At 46.1% G+C, this 17,148-nt stretch overlaps 1 protein-coding gene across 1 annotated transcript in view; it reads right to left on the reverse strand.

The window, feature by feature from the left end:
- ALMS1 (ALMS1 centrosome and basal body associated protein) overlaps nt 1-2,468 on the reverse strand; it is a 49,754-nt gene extending 47,286 nt beyond the window's left edge. The window contains exon 1 of the mRNA XM_065736003.1: nt 2,396-2,468. The gene's annotated coding sequence lies outside the window, so the exon portion shown is untranslated. The remainder of the gene's footprint in view (nt 1-2,395) is intronic.
- Nucleotides 2,469-17,148: the final 14,680 nt, after the last annotated feature.

Below are 17,148 nucleotides of genomic sequence, written 5' to 3' on the forward strand. Positions count from 1 at the left end.
TCTCTCCTCTCCAAAGGAACAATTCCTGTTTGGCACTCATCGCTGATGCTACATTCTGCAGAAAGACACATGGAAGTTTTTCAGTTTTGGACCACCAAGTGCTTGAATACTCAGACTTAAGTCTTCTTGCTTTATTCTGACCCAGGTTAATGCAGTGTCAGTCTGTGTGCAAGTTTCCTTATCCAGCTGAACACACAGTTGCAAAATCACCAACCCAGCAAAAGGAGGCAGTGGAGCTCAGGACCAGCTCTTCCAACACCAGAGCATCTGCAACAAGCCAAGGGGATGACATAACAGTGCCAGAGAGAGATCCTTTCCCTGAACTTGCCTTTGCTCCATTTCACGTTGCTAAATTCAGGACTTTCCCCCCCATTTTGCCAAGAACATCCCTACCCTGATGCAGTTCACCAAATCATTTGTCAGTCACTTTTCCCATACAGCTCTTTATCTACTCATTCTACAGAACTTATCATTGATCATGCAATTAATTTACCAATGAAAATACTGAGTAGGAATGAGCCATGAAAAACCACGTTAAATGAAATAACACCTTCCTGTGTACTTCCTCAGCTCACCCCAAGAGAACAAACCCCACGGACACTCCCACCCCTTTAGCTGCTAGATCACTTATAGTAAAATAGTACAAACAAAAAGTAGTAGCACTACGTTGGTTACAGAGTTTCTTCTCATTCTTAAAGCTCAACACCTCTCAGAAGATCCCTAATGCCTTTAAATGATTATAAACTGGCCCTTCAGTGGGAAGGTAGAGCCTCTGTTCCTCCTAAGCAAGCAAAAAAGTTGAAGTATAAGTTGACAGCACGTTTCTTTAGCCAGTTCTGAACATAGCTGACAGTTTACTACTAGCAAGCTGCACTGCTTTATTGCCTATCAGAAATGCACCCCCATCCACCCCCACTCACAGCAGGCAGCGTGCTGGCAACATGCTTGGCTCAGGTCCCCTGATATTCCCAGATCTGAGCTCCGGTTGTCAGAGCAGCAACTAAACCACAGGGCTAAACAAATGCAGAGAAGGAAGCAATGGCTCCTACGAAACAACCAAACACAAAACCCCAAACAGGTTGGAATGAACTGACCTACGATGAATACCAAGAAGATAAAACGAGGCAGGCTCACTGGTCTGTGCCATCACACAGAACTGCCCTAGTTAACTTCGTGATAAGTTCTGTACAGATTAACTTCATTTCTACTTCAATATGTACAAGGACACACAATCACACAAGATCTTCTGCTTTCTAATAACACACTGGGAATATTTTTCCACCAAAAAGCATCTGGACACCATGTCAAGACTGCACCCACCTGAACCCCTCTGCTTACATTTGTTGAAGCTGGATTTGCCTTTAACATGTCACACTTACTCATATGACTGCTTCCATTCATGCAGTTCCTATTAATTTTCCAGGTAGGATTGAACCCTGCAGCAAATTTTAATTCCTACTGGGGAATGCTTGCAAAAAGCAGTGTGATAGCTACCACCGGTTGCCATTTGGCTGTGATTCCCAGAGATCCTTCAGAGCTCCAAGGTGAAGCTCTGGAGTGTGCTTTTTGGTTTCAGAGAATTGTTTTGAGTTACAAGGGACCCTTGAAGGCCATCTAATCCAGCTCCTCTGTGATAAACAGCAGCACCCTCAGGTCCCACCAGGTGCTCAGAGCTCCTTGCAGCCTGACCTTGATGTCTCCAGGGATGGGGCTCCCACCACCTCTCTGGGCAAGAATGATTCACCACCCTCAGCAACAAAAACTTTTCCCTTATACCCACACTCAGTCTCCCCTCTGAGTTGGAAACTATTTCCCCATGTCCTATCACAGCAGAGCCTGTTAAAGAGCCCGTCCCCTTTTTTCTAACAGCCACGCAGGACAGATAAGACCAAGCAACACAAAACACCCCAGGAAGAAAGAAAGCTTTTTGATCCCTTACAAAGGGGCAAGCTTACAAAGAAGCTGACAGCAGAAAAGAGGGGACACCCACAACATCCCCAGCACAGCAAAGTGCACAGAGCTTTTCTGGGTCACAGGGGGCTTCAAGGGGGCAGAAGACGGGGGGAGGGGGTGACAGTGTGGGATGGGACACCCACAACATCCTCATCCCCAGCACAGCAAAGTGCACAGAGCCCTACTCGGTCACAGGAGGCTTCAAGGGACCCCAGTGGAGCTAAGGGCTACAAAGCAAGCACACCAATGTTACTTAAGAAATGGAAAGGGGGAAAGAGACAGAACCAACTGCAGCCCCTCTTTGCACGGGGAATGAACAGAGCGGCCTGTGGGGGCTCAGCCCTCCCCATCCATACCCCCTCTAACTCTGGGACCAGTTACGCTGCACCCGCATCCTCCATCCCCAAGGACCACATTCACACCCCTCCCTGCTCATACTCACAGGAACCCGCTGCTCCTCCTCCTCCCCCTCATCATCATCACCACCACCACCATCCTCCTCCACCTCCACCCCAGGCTCCATTGCCGCCGCGCTGCCTCCCCTGCGCATGCGCCGCCGCCCCGTCGCTAAGGACTCGCTCCTGCACTGCGCATGCGCCAACGGTGACCGTTGGAGGCGGGAGCGGGCGGGGCGCCGCCGAGCGGCGGCGAAGGGAGAGCGCGGGAAAATGGGCGGGCGGAGGAGTGCCCGGATGGGGAAGGGAGGGATGGAGGATGTGGGTGTGGCAGCTGCTAATAGGAGTTGGTAGTCTTACCGTTATTAAATCAGTCACCCCGCCACGCCCTTTGACCACGTATCTCACAGTGCCACATCTCCACGGTTTAGGAATACTTCCAGGGATGGTGATCCCCCCCCCCACACACGCACTCCTCCTCACCATCTCCCTGGGCAGCTGTGTCAGTGTTTGACTGCTCGTGTTGTAAAAACCTTTTCCTTTTATCCCGTTTCACTCGGAAACAACTTTCCCATGTCCTATCACAACAGACCCTGACAAAGAGCCTGTTCCCTACAAGTTCCTATAGGGTCCTCAAGCTGAGTTCCTACAAGGATCAATGGATTCACAGCTGGACTAGATGATCTTGGCCCTCAAGTCAAGATGGGTCCTTACTAGGCTCCCAAGTCAAGATGGGTCCCTACAAGGCCCCCATTAGGTCTGGGTGCCATTCAGGTCCCCTGATGGTTCCCATTCCTTCCCTTGTGGTGCCACAAGGGATGGCGAGCCCCACATTTCACACCAACACAGTGCTCCCATTGAGGCATTTGGTTCAATTAATCCCATCTGTAATGATGCTTTGTGTCACGGCTGCTTATCAGCAAGGGTGAGGGAGGAATTTCCCCTTCAGTCCCATTCATTGTGTTTTCCTTGCTTATCCTTTCTCTAAAGGATCGGGAGCAGGGGAAGCCAGAGCAGCAGATGCGGATCATTGATCTGATGTGGTTCAGTCCTTCCCCCGTGGCTCGAGGGGCACGGAGGAGTGAGAAGTCTCGAGGGTCATTGACTGAAGCTTTACTGTCCGTGCTGCACAGACAGAGCATGATTTAGTCATCCATTAACTTACTGAGCTCCTTCTCAAAAGCAATTATGCTTTTCTGGTGTTGGTATAAGCAATATATCCAGCTGTCCATACGCATATACATCTCGACTGTCCACCTCTCTGTGTATCGGGCAATAAATAACTGCACCAGTTTTCATTCTCTCCTAAGCAGGGGGAAACTGAAACGGACTGAAAAAGTAAAGGAGATTCGACAGCATTCTGCCTCCTGAGTTATTTATTCTCCTCACAGCAGTTATTTGCCATGTATCCAACGTAACATCTCCCAAAGGGCAGTGTATGTTCATTTTTGTCTCCAACGATGCTGCAGTGAGCTGGGTGTTATTTTTCAGCACTAGATAAATCAGGAGAGTAAAACACATCAAGGAACATATTCCTTAAAATAATTAAAACACTGACTAGAAAAGGCAGCTTCAAATCCAAACCCTTCAGCTGTTACAAATGCAACTAATTTTGCTGGTTTCAGGGCCATGCCAGTCCTTGTTTACATATATCCCCCAAAAGCCATCACCTCATGGTGTACAGGTGAGACTTGGGAAAGTGATTTAAATGGGGGGGGGGGGGGGGGGGAGAGCGTGTGCCTGGGGGAACTGAGTGAGGAAGATGAGAGGCAGCGATAAGTGAATGCCTCAGCGAGAATCAAGACTCCATTCTTGCTTTTGCTGGAAAGCACAAGGAATAGCCTGTTTGATTTCAGTGCCGTTTTCCCCTAATTATGAGGGAGAACAGAATTTAGCCCATACGTTGTAGCGCTAATAACAGTTCCAAATGTCATCTGTGAGAAAGCTTTGCCATTTGCTTTTCTCAGCTGCAAATGACTGAAGGGCTTCTCTTGTCATACAATGCAGAAATTCTGTCATACCCTTTATTTTTAGAAGAGCAATTCACAAGGCAGAGAGGGGTGGAGGAAGGGTTTTCTGGATGTTTATCGCTTGAACATCGTACAGGAAGCTGTTCAAATTCTTTATTAATTTTCTAACAATATCCAGAGACTTACTCAGTCTGAGATGTAATATGCTAAAATCCTTTCCAATAAAATGTCACTTGAAATAAAGATCAGGGAGGAATTAAAAACAGTCCATCGCTGTGGAAGATTGTTGGAGAGAAAAAGGCCCAACCAGCCTGGCCTGCTTTGGCTTTCCCCAAAACTCCATTAATTCCAAAGGTTTTTAATGATGAAATACAATGTATTAAAATATAACACTTGAATAATGTGCTCGTTGCAAAGCAGAATATAAAATAGAGGTGTCCCTCAGAACTGCAAGTATCTTGCAAGAAGAAATATTGAAAAATGAGGTCCTGACTTTTGCTGGTGACTTGGTTCACTTGGTTAATGGCAAAGCTTTTGGCACTGGGATTCTGTCTCACACAGAAGCACTCGAGCAACTGAGGACTCCAGGAGAGATCTCAGTGAAAGCATTTCATAAAAGTAGATATAGCACTGAGAATATACTGTTAATTAAAGGTCTTGCCCTTACTGATGACACCAGGGTCATCGGGTAGCATGGAGGTAACGTATGAATGGCTGTGACATATTCTGCTGCTGCACTTTTTAACAGGACTTCTTGTCACACCAACAGAAGAGAAACCTCTTTTTCAAGTGTTTCGCTGAAGATCTAATTGAGTCTTCAGGCTGTAGGATTTGGATGCACCAAGGTCCTTGGAAACCCAACATCCCTGGCAGCGTGTCAACAGGGTTCTTCAGCCAGGCTGGAAAGTCTCAGCTGTGTTAGTGTTTGTGAGTACTTAACAGAGCCTGCCCTGCTCTGTCTTTTCCTGGTTTGTGATTTTAAAAATGCATTTGGTTTGGAAAAAAAAAAAAAGAAGAGGGAAAAGCAAGTGAGTGAAGAATGAAAATAAGTAAAGCATATCAGTGGGCAGCAAGGAGAAGAAATGTGCTCGTGCTTGGGAAGGTTGATTAAGTAGGTGACACAATTAGTGAAAGGTCAGTGGGAGTGTTTTCATTACAAGCAAAGCTGCAATGTGTACATATTAGTGCAAGCTAGGGAGGTCAAACTATGGATGCAAGACATGAAACTGGGTATTAGAATAACAATAACAGTGAGTTAGAACCCATGACTAGAGCACAGGCACCAAAGAATAAGAGCTGCTCAGGGAAGATAGAGATAAGTGTATGAATGGGGAGGCTGTGTTATGTGCCAGGGTTTACTGCATTGAACACATAGGATGTGGAAGATGTAGAACAGAACTGGAGTAGGTCAAAGGGATCCTGAGGAAAGCTGGTATAAGATTTTTCTCTTTTCTGCCTGCATTAGAGCAAACTATCTGCCACAATTACTGAAATAATACTGGAGAAAGCAGGAGGGTTTATTAGCTGATGCTTTCTATATTAGATGGAGGAGTAAACAGAATCTGGGCTTAACTGTCATTTTCCATCTCAAAAAAGCAAACCAGGATTAAACCAAGAGAGCTAATTAAGGAGATGAACATGGCTGAGACAACAATTGGCTGGTAGTTTTAGCGAGATGTGATTCAGGGTACGTGGCCCCCAAAGTTGGCTGACCATCCATGGTGAGATGCACAGAACTGGGTTAAATAGACTCAAGTTTTCGGGACCTGAACATGGAGAAAGCTTGACGTTTCTTTCTGCCAGTGTTGCATAACATGTTCAATTTATATCCTGTGTTAGAAGGGAAAACTGCATCAGAAGGCTCTGAACCAGGGCAAAAAAAAACAAAAAAGCAACCCCAAAGAGGATACTGTGAGTAAATAAGGACTCTGAAACATCAAGCAGGAGGACTTATCACCAAGAAAGCTTTATCCTCGGGATGAGGAAGCTTAGGATCCAATAACAAGCATGAAAGGATAAGCTGGGATAAAAGGAGCTCCAGCACCTTCCTCCCAAAGAGTGGGTGATGCTAAGCCCTGATTTTAAGCAAAAGGAGAATATTTTTATCAGCCTTTCTCCATTGACCCTAAGCAGGATGGTGTGCTGCTTGTTGTAATCCCAAGTGACAACAGACAGTGCAACTCCTGCAAGTGTCACAGTCACAGTGTGAGGACTTGTGTCTTGACTCACATGTTATGCAATCCTCCTCACCAGGAAGCTAGAAAGAACCTATTAAATCTGCCCACACAGTGTCTCTAATGCCTGAGCTGAAAGTGTTGGGAAATTATGATAGATGCATGGAGCCCTTCTCCTGGTTTCAGACAAATGGGGTGGGGTGGGAAAGTTCCTTCAGAAAAATGTACAACTAATTATGGATTTTCCAGCTGAGATAATGTTTGGAGGTCTAACTTTTTCTTTAATTAAATCAGAGGTTTACAACAGAACACTTACATTGCTGGTAGGAGCCTGTAGGGAGTAGCCTTGGAATTGGTAAATCAGCTGCCTGAATAAACCACTTGTCAAACTAAAATGTTACATTCCCTGAATTATGTGCTAAGATTAAACAACAAAAAAAAAAAGTAGAAAAATAAAACATAAGTGAATTTAATGGGAACAAAAAATGACAAACTGACAGTGCTGGAACCTGGAATCTTTCATTTACGCACAGAATTGGAATAGCACCTGCTGTACACATTCTGCCTGCTTCAGCTCTGGTAGCAGAGGACCTCAGAACTGTTTGTGCCCCATCTCTCATTCACAGCTTTCAGTGATTCTTGAGGAGCATTCAACTATTGAAATGGGATATCTCCTATAGGGTCATTCCTGCACTTCTCTAGGCTCACCTCTTGGCTATTTAACCACATCTAGTGCCACCTGAGATGGGGAAGACAACCGGGGATGTCTATCCAGAGCTGGTAAATCTGACACCAGACCTATGGGAGACCTGTGCCCTTATGGAAATGGACATGTGATACCAGTGGGCATCTCAAGTAGCACCCGATGCCTATGTCTGCACAACAGAATTGATCCTCAGATTTTAATTGACCATAAAGAGGGCTTACAAACCTAATTCAGTTGCAGATGTTCAGGTGTCGACATGCTCCTGTTTCAGGAGCTCCAGCCTTGTACCCACAACACTTAGATAGCTTGCACACCTCAAGGAAAGCCGCTCTCTCAGTGCTCTCTACACACTTTATCTCTGATGGCTTCCTGAAGCAACCTGCTCTCTTTCAGCGCTGGCTGTAAGCCCACAGACAGATTTTCCACAGTGCCCAGATGGGCAGTACTGATGAATTCCATCTCATTTCCACCTCACCTCCACTCTTCCCTCTCTTCTACCTTTGCCTCTTCTGCCCTTCTTTCCCACTGCAAGGCTGCCCAGGCTTCACTCAACCCCAAGACCAGGATGCAGGCTGGTTGGGATGGATAGGCAGCGTGGCAGTCACCTCAAGTTATGTTCCTGCAGTACATGCTTCTAATCTGAACTCAGGAGTGTCAGCTCCCTTTATAATCTGTGGGGAAAAATCATGCTCTTTTAGGGCATGAGTCAGCTGATCTGTTTTAAACATCTATTTTAGGATGAGATGAAGCATGCTCTCAAAGTTTCTGTTCTGTGTTGACTTTAAAGGGAACCTAGGGTGATTTGCTCACATAGAAATACCTGTGTTATAGAAGTCTATCTTTGGTCTGATGAATCCCATCACTAAAGAGCAAGGGTGACTTCATCCATTAGATACTCATTCTTTTGCACTGGTTCACTTGATCTTGAGTTCTGCTACCTGGCTAGGACACTATGAGGCTCTCGCAGTGCTAACTCCTTGAGGTTTCCTTTCTTCTTAGATCTGCTTCTCTCTCAGAAAAGGGTCTTGCCTAATACATCCACAGGTTGGTGGACAAAACGTGGTATGACTCTTCCCTGTGTCTGTGCTTACTGCCCTCCATTTACCTTTCATTCTCTCTTCCATGGTCACTGATGCAGGAGTTCCTTATCTTCCTCATACTTGCTTTGAGTATCTCACACTGTCTGCTTTTCACTTTCACTCTCACTTTCATCCCTCCTCTTACTGTCTCCTTTTACCCTAATTTTTGTCTGCTTAACTTATTTCTCATCGAGTACAATTGTGCTTTAAGTTCTATCATCTTTAAAAACAACCACTCTGAAAACCATTTGCCAGCCCCATTCCTGCCCCACCTTCCTTTCTGTCTCCACCTCTAAGCTCCATGAACACACAATTACTGCCACACTAGCATAGAGAAATTTAGGGTTGGAAGAGTTTTTTGGAATTCATTTAGTAGATCCAATTAGATCAGGTTGCTTAGGGCCTTGTCCAGTAAAACTCTGAGTGCTTCCAAAGATAGAGATACCAAATCTGTCTTGGATTCTCCCAGCACAAATAATTTTCAATATCTAATACAAAGTGCTGATTCCAGAGCTCCTCATTACTTCTTTAGGGTTACATTGCAAAAACCTCACCTTCACTGACCAGAACATTCCAGAAGTCACACTGATCTCCATCCTGAAGTCTCTTCCTTCTCTGTCATTCTTCTGTTTCTCCAGTGAATCCTTCAGTACGTACATTGCAGAATATTTCTCCTCTTGCTCCCAGCATCTCTGTTTAGGTCTCTTGGGGCTCTATGTGCTGTGTGCTGTATGGTCTCTTCATTACATCTCCTCTGGGAGAATCTCAAGTTGGATATTAGGGAACATTTCTTCCCTTTAAAAGCTGTCAGGCACTGGCACAGGCCGCCCAGGGAAGTGTTGGAATCACCATCCCTGGAGGTGTTCCAGATCCGTGGAGATGAGACTGAGGGACCTGGTCAGTATGCACGATGGAGGTGGATTGGAGTTGGGGTTGGTGATCTTAGAGGTCTTTTCTAATCTTAGCAATCAGAATCATAGAATGATAGAATCATGGAGAGTTTGGATTGGAAGAGATCTTTATGATCATCTAGTTCCAACCCTCCTGCTACAGGCAGGGACACCTCCCACTAAACAGGTTGCTCACAGCCCCATCCAGCCTGGCCTTGAACATTTCCAGCATGGGGACATCCATGGCCTCTCTCAGCAAACTGTCCCAGTGTCTCACCATCCTCACAGTCATTACCTGTCCTTATAAAAAGTCCCTCCCAGCTTTTCTGTAGGCCCCCTTCAGGTTCTGGAAAGCTGCTATAAGGTCCCCTGGAGCCTTCTCTAAGCTGAAGAGCCCCAGGTGTCTTAGTCTATCCCCACAGGGGAGATGCTCCAGCCGTCCTTCTGGTCCCATTCCAGCAGCTTATTGACAAGCTCCAACCCCTATGCTTATACAGGGGCAGTTGCAAAACCCAACAATTTGTTCCTGTTGCCCTATGTGCTGCATCCTCTGGCTCCCTCCTCTCCATCGCCTCCGACTCAAGAGTTTGTTCTTCATTTTCAAAGCCCTTTTTACTTACTGCCGTGCACCCCTCGACTTTCATCAGCATCAGGAAGGCAGTTCTTTCCGCCAGTGGTGCCAGCCTCTGCTTCATCCGTGCTGCTGCCCAGCCTCCGTGCTGGTGTGCAGAAAGCACCCTGAAGCCCTTTCCCATGCCACTGCCCACATTTTGCTGTGATTCCTGCAGAAAGCTGCCCAACAGCCTCCTAGGGTGCTGAGCTGACTTCCCGTCATGCTGGCTGACATTGTATCATTGTTTTCTTGCTTGCCTCCATCTGTCTGTTTCCATCTGTTATCTCTTGCCTTATCCTTAGTCCGTGGCCCTTGCGAGGCAGACTGTCTTTTTTATTGCTGTGCTTGTGCAGCCCGTGGTACAGCACGGCCCTTGTCTGTGAGCAGGGCTGAAAGGCATTTTAATAATAACTATTCTGTAAAATAAGAGCAGCCTGCTCACAGCAATGGGCACCCAGCCTTCAGTTGTCAAGAGAAGGAAAAAAAGGCCTTAACTTTGTACAAGACTTTACCTCTATTCCCCAAATCCTCTTCTGGGGTAATGGGAAAATCTCCATGTTAACTTTCTGCTCGTCCTTAAATTACCCGCAATTATCAAACTCTGAAGTAAGACTCATAAGGTGGAACTCTGGTTCAGATTCAGACTTGGCTAAGAGAAGGCTTTAAGCAGACTGAGCAATTTCAATTTAAGCAAATTAACAGTTTAAATTTAGCCTGGCAATGAAAGATCCCACGAATCATAAAGCGTCACCCCATGTTAAATGCACAATCATCTTCTTCTCATAGTCAGGTATTATACAGAATCCTTGTCACTAGGTTTCTGACCAGTCTAAAAATCATCATTTAGGTGTTAGTCATGCCATGAATGTCTGGAAACTCACAGTGCTTAACATTCTGTTTCTTACTTCACAGAAGGGCATGGGTTGTTTTTTGGTTTTTTTTTAATTATTATTTTACTATTAAATACAGCTGTAAAAGCAAGGAAGCCAGCACAAACAAGGAGGTGTTGCAAAAGAAGGAAAATGTGTGCTCACCCATCTCCTCAGAGCTAGGTTTGCAGGGAAGGAACTCCACAAAGGAGGGATCTCCAACAAAAGTTCCTTCTTCAGTGGCAGTCAGCCCTTAAATGAGGGCTAAGAGAGATTGAGCCTGGCTCCACCCCTTCTGGTCACACAGGTGAATCACCTTCACATTCAGGTTGTGATTCAGCAGTTCCCATACAACAGTACAGTACTATTCTTGAATAGAAACCTTTAACATTAACTGAGTCTTTACACTCAGTAAAAAGAAGGGACCTACTCAAGAAAACATCTTTAAATATTCATTCTTCAATTTAATGTTGAGCAGCAGAAGCAGAAGATAATTCGGATCTTAATGACATTAATGAAGTTGATTATTTTAGGAATCCATGCTGCCGCACAGGTTATCTATTTTAAAATGTAACAGCATCATCAATTAGATGTAGCAATTAAAGGAAAACATGCAGCAAATAGGAGAAAATTAACAGATGGTTTGGTTGGGTAGAAGAAGTGGAAGGAAAGCAGCAGTCACAGGTATGTGTTCTAGAGAATCCCATTGTCCCAGTGGTTCTTTCCCAGTACAATCAAGAAGGAAGGAGGATTTCTTTGATCACTAATGAGGATTGTGTTATCCTTTCCACAGCCATTTAACACGATTTTTAGCCAGGTGTATACACCTGAAGTTTTGCCAATTCTAGATAGCAAATCACTCCACGGAAATCTGATTTTAAATATATACATATTTCTGGCTGGTCATTTCCCATCATGAGAGTAGTCATAAGCTTTCCTTGGTCATGCTTCTGTCACAAGCTGGGTCTTCGTTCACATAGACACTGAGCTCTCCATTGTGCAAAAGCCTTCCTTGAAGGTGTGCACTTCACTTTGGCCTCCCTCCTCTGACATGCAGAGTGCATGTGATGGTGCACTTAGCACCAGAGCCACCCTGGGGGCAGGAGATGTCCACCAGGTCTCAGTCATCATCGGTTCTGAATCACCTGCTCCCACTGCAGCTCACTGATGGGTTCTGGCTGGGTTACAACATGCTCTTATCAGCAAGTGCTGACAGCTCACTGCTCATCTGCACCATCAGTAGCACCACTGGGACTGCCAGCCCGGGACCGAGGGTAATAAAAGAAACGGGATGAAACAAACTGGAAGGTGATGGACAAAAAGTATAATTCCACTGATAATCCTATCTAACAGCTCACTCAATGTTTTTCTTAATAAGAAGAATGATTTGTGCTTACATAACATCTCCTAAATGTGGCTTTCTATGGTTTTAAAGCCCAATACAGCCATGTGAGGCAGGTGGGAATTCATGCTGAATATCGTTATCATCGCTTCTTCATTCTGCAGGCGGAGGATACGGGGCTCTCAGTACCTCAGGCAAAATTATATCTGCTCTGCACTGTCTGATTTCCTCGCACTGCTTCTCTGTCTGCAGCACAGCAGGCATGGAGCACAGCCAGGAGGGCCTGGGCCACCTCTTGCCAGGATCCTGACCCTTTTGTCCCCTCCCTGTGGGGACTGTCCACTCTGCTTCTAAGCCAATGTCAGCTTCATGGTGCTGTGGCTGCAGGTGGGACGTTCAGAGCTGGCTTTGCCCTGCTCGAAGCTGCTCCAGGTGGCCAACTACTATGTATGTGTCTAAAGACAGTGATGAAGATTGGGAAGAAGTGTTGGTAATATGTTCGTACATATCCCAAAGTTACAGATAACTGATAGTTAACTATAGAACAAATTGCCCAGGGAGGTGGTGGATGCCTGGTCCCTGGGGATAGCCAAGGTGAGGCAGGACAGGGATCTGAGCACCTGATGGAGCTGTGGGTCCCCGTTCATTGCAGGGAGTGTGACCAGCTGGCCTTTAAAAGGTGGCTTCCAATTCAAGTGACTCTATGAACTCACTTATGAACTCTTCAATACCTTAATCATCCTTGTTGGTCCTACATTGGAATCTCTTTGAGACAAAGCCAGGTTCAAAGCTGAGTCCTTTAAATTCTCACTTTCAGTCTCTGGGCTTCCTATGATGCCACAGAAACCATAGCAAGCAAAATCACAGAATCATAGAATATCCCAAGTTGGAAGGGACCCATAAGAATCATCAAGTCCAACTGCTGTCTCTGCTCAGGACAATCCAAAGTGATATCTGAATCAGTTCTTTATTTTTTCATTTGTTTATTTCTAGTTTTGATGTTATTTGGGTTGTCCTAGGCATGGTTCAGGAACTAAATTGCTCTCCTTGGGCTGCAAGCATCAGAAACACCTCCGAAGCACTTTTTCTATGCTGGAAGAAAAGAAGCAGATGAGCTGGACTTTGTTCCACACATCTACATGGGGGTGCAGGCATCCAAGCTCCCACATAGGCAACAGAGACCAGGCCTAGGGATGGATTCACATAGGTGCCTACGGACTGATTCACAGCCCCTGCAATGCTACTGTGCACCATCTGAGCAAGTCAAGGTGTCTGAGTGTGAGCCCAGACACAAATCAGCCAGGTAATCCACATCAACACGTGCTGGCTTACCTCAGCCCCAGCAGTCCCAGCTGTCCCCTGAAGGACAGACCTTGGACTGGAGGATTATCCTCTTGCAGGGCCAAGCTGCACTCCAACAGGCACCAAGTCCATTGGTGGAGTCACCATCACTGAAGGTGTCCAAGAACCATGGAAATGTGGCACTAAGGAACATGGTCAGTGGGCACAGAAGAGATGGATTGGGCTTAGGGATTGTTCCATGTTGCAGAGTCATCAGCATCTTATTTATATCCCTGAAATCCCCACACAGAAGGTTAAATTTATAGCCCATCTCCACCTCAAAGTTCATGGTGAATCACTTTGGCTACGCTCCTTCAGACTTCTCCTATTCTCCCCTGCTCCTTTCAATACAGAAACAAATTTAAGATTGTGATTGACTAAAAATGCACTTTACTCCCTCTCATGCCTCTTCAGACGTTGTCAGGCTGGCTTTTCACACGCTTGCATTGTCAGAGCCTGTTACAGAGAAACATGATGCTGACTTCTGTCTGGCAGGTCACTCTCAGTGTGGGAGTTTGTGAATCCACACTTGAGAAAGTGTAAGATGTCCGTCCTAATTCCTTGAGACATCTGTGAGCCCAGCTTCCTTGGAAACAAGGTGTAGGTGATTGCACCCTGCCTATGTGTGCATTTCTCTATCTGTTTATCTTCCCAATTTGAGAGGGATAAAGTAATAACTGGCTGATAGTCACTGGGAAACTGAAACCAAATGTTGTGAATTGCCCAGCCACAGGAGGTTTTGTTTTGTTTTTTTTTTTTATAGAGTCTGTTAATTAGAGCCTTCTGAAACACCAGGGGACCCAATTATGAGCTACAGCTCTGTAGGACATCAGTCTTCACTGGTTCTGCCCACCTTGTTCACTTCCATGGCTCATCACTCTTTGTGGGCAAAGCTCACTGTGCATGGAGGCCTCATATTCCCAGTGTTATACTCAAAATAAACCTGAGTTAACCTGAATAACCTGCCAGGCAAGCTAAAACAACAGTTTGTTCCCGCTGCTGTACTCTTTCTCTGCAGCCAGCACATGGCTGTCTATAGCAAGTGGTAGACACTGGTCCAACCTCTCTCATTCAGAGGAGCCTCTGCACTTTTGGGAAAGACTATGCTCCAGTTCATGATCTGCAAGTAGAATGTGATGCCAAATAGACAGCCACCCAGCTCCTCATAGAGCCCAAATGAATCCCATCCCAGGCCAGAGCAGAAATTCAGCCCAAGCAACAGCCTGCAGTGGAAAATAAGAAGCTGGAGATCTCCAGGGCTGAAACTAGATGGTCTTTAAAAGGTCCCTTTCAACCAAAGATCTCTGATTCTATGATTCTGCCACCATCCTGCCACCACCTGCCTGCTGTGCAGCTGTCCTCATCTTCCAGTGTCTTCTTTATTTGTGACGTTACCCTTCCACTTCCATCCTCTTCTCGGTTCCTCTCCCCCTGCTCTACCCTTTTTCTATTTGGTTTTCGATCCTCCTTGCCATGCCCATGATATTCCAATACTAACTTCTTGATCTCTCACGGTGATTAACACTTCCATTTTGCCAACTGTCGTGAGTCATCCTGGCTGGTTCAGCACACAGCCACACAAAGCACACGTCGTTATTCTTGGACGCAGCGTTGTACGAAGGAAATGCGTCCCCTCAGATTGCTTTTCTAGTTGCTGTTTCTGGATACAGGATCAACCAGAATTTGCATGCAAAAAATAAAAATTGGTAGCCAATGTACTGTGGGCGTGTTGCAGTTTTCAGTAATTTTATCAGCACGATTGCTGTATCTTTCCATCTGTGAAGCAGATGGAAATCCACTGTACTAAGATTTAGAAGCTCAGAACTGATCCTCTTCAGAAATCCATGCGGTCCAAAATCAAGAGCTGCTGTTGTGAGACAAAGCCTGCCCCATCTGACCACCGATCTCTAGAAGACCCAGGAAACCCACCTCCTCAAAAGGAGAAGGCCACAGTCCGGGGTTCATTCGCGGCTGAAGCAGAGTTGGATCATAAGGGCTGAAGTATCCATGGTCTTGGCCTTCAGGCAAAGCAACAGCCAGGAAAAAACGAACAGGGAAGAGCACACAGTGCAGACAAGTAGGAGGGGCACTTGTGTCTCAGCATTTTGCATATTAGAGCTTTGCAGACACTGAGGACATGAAACGTTTCACTGAAATGCAGTTTGCTTTGTGGAACAAAGCTGAAGAGCCAGTTGCTGTAGGTAACATATATGGTCCGTTGTCGGTTCCTGTGGCTCCTTCTGTGTTCATCTAAGGCTCTTCCCATTTCCAACGCCCAACTTCAGGCACTCAGAACTTTTGCCAAAGTGTAATCGTTTGGGCAAGAAATTTCTGGGACAAATGCCTCTCTCCAGCTGTGAAGTTTCAGATGAAACAGTTCTGTGGTTTTCAGGAAGGAGGGGAAGAAAATAATATGTTGTTTAGTTAGATTAAAAAGTATTATTGTTCTAAGATGTGGGATGATCAGGGAGATACCTACCCTGGCAAAACCCACCTGCATGTGTTCAGGGAGGTAGATACCTTTAACAAATCCAGCTTCTTCCCTTGTGATCCTTTACAGACAGGATCCGTGACTGTTTTGCCCTGGTTGAGTCCGTCTCAGCCCTCCACAGCTCCTGAGTGCAAACAACATGCACTGTACTGCCTGCTCCAATTCCTGTGTTAAGAGCACGGCAGCTCAGGAGAACTTTCTTGGCCGGTGCCAGGAATATATGGGCAAGAGCTGACATGAAAGCAGGATCCTGCCTGCCTCTTCCCAGGGTACCATGGAGGGGTGAGGTCTGTGTCTCTCATGTAGGAGGAACAAAGGGGTAGGGATGCAGGGCTCACTATAACTAGCCTCTGGCATGGATCATTCTGGGACCAGGACCTCACGGCATGCACCATGCTCCTGCAGCTTTGACATCAGCTGGTGCCATCCTGATGACTTCTGGTGTTTCCTAGCTGGGACAATCTACCCTGCAATGCTGTGTGCTATGCATGCTGAAGGCAGATGCTGTTTGTGCTGCTGTGGGAAAGCTCCCTGTGAATGGCAAAAAAAAATTGGAAGCGTTGATGAGAAGCATTTAGCGTACGCATTACATAGCTTTCATTCCAAATTACCCTGATCTAACAAGTGCTAGGGGTGATAATGAAGAGCTGTACAGACATTCTGGCAAAGAGCACCGTAGGGTTTTGACCAGATCTCAGGGCTAAGGGCCTCAGCTTTCAGTCTTTCTGGAAGAGTAATTCAACCCCAGCCAAGTGTTATGAGTCAGATCTTCTGTCGGTGTCAACCTCTTGGCTCCAGTGCCGGGCTTGGCTCCACAATTCAATGGAAATCAAAATGCAATGCATGTTTTTCATGAAGCTAAACGTGACAAAGGGGAGGTGAAATGTGACAGTAGGAAACAAACATTCCACGCTCTGTTCAGGCAAGAGTGTGGCATTTGAGAAAGCATGCCATGGAGACTTGCAGGTGGTTGCTCCATGTCCATTAATTGTCCACTCTTGTTAATTAATAGTCATCAGTGAGCCTTAGCAAGATGAACCCTTCCCCGTCACACTGGAGTAAGGCGTGATTCCCACTGGTTCCATCCATAGCTTTGGGCACCAAGCAATGAAACTCTCCACCACTGCCCACTTTGCTTAATTCTTTCCCCCTGGTGGCAAAGAGCATTCGGACCCCTTCACCTGGAAGCAGTCACCTTTGGTCCCGCATGGAACACATCAGAGATGATGGAGTCACCATCACTGGAGGAGTCCCAGAACTGTGTAGATGTGGCACTTGGGGACATGGTCAGTGGGCATGGAAAGGATGGGTTGGGCTTAGGGATC

The sequence above is a fragment of the Cyrtonyx montezumae genome, unplaced genomic scaffold (genome assembly GCF_038088225.1).
Source record: "Cyrtonyx montezumae isolate F1298 unplaced genomic scaffold, pur_monq_1.0 scaffold_2, whole genome shotgun sequence".
NCBI lineage: Eukaryota > Metazoa > Chordata > Aves > Galliformes > Odontophoridae > Cyrtonyx > Cyrtonyx montezumae.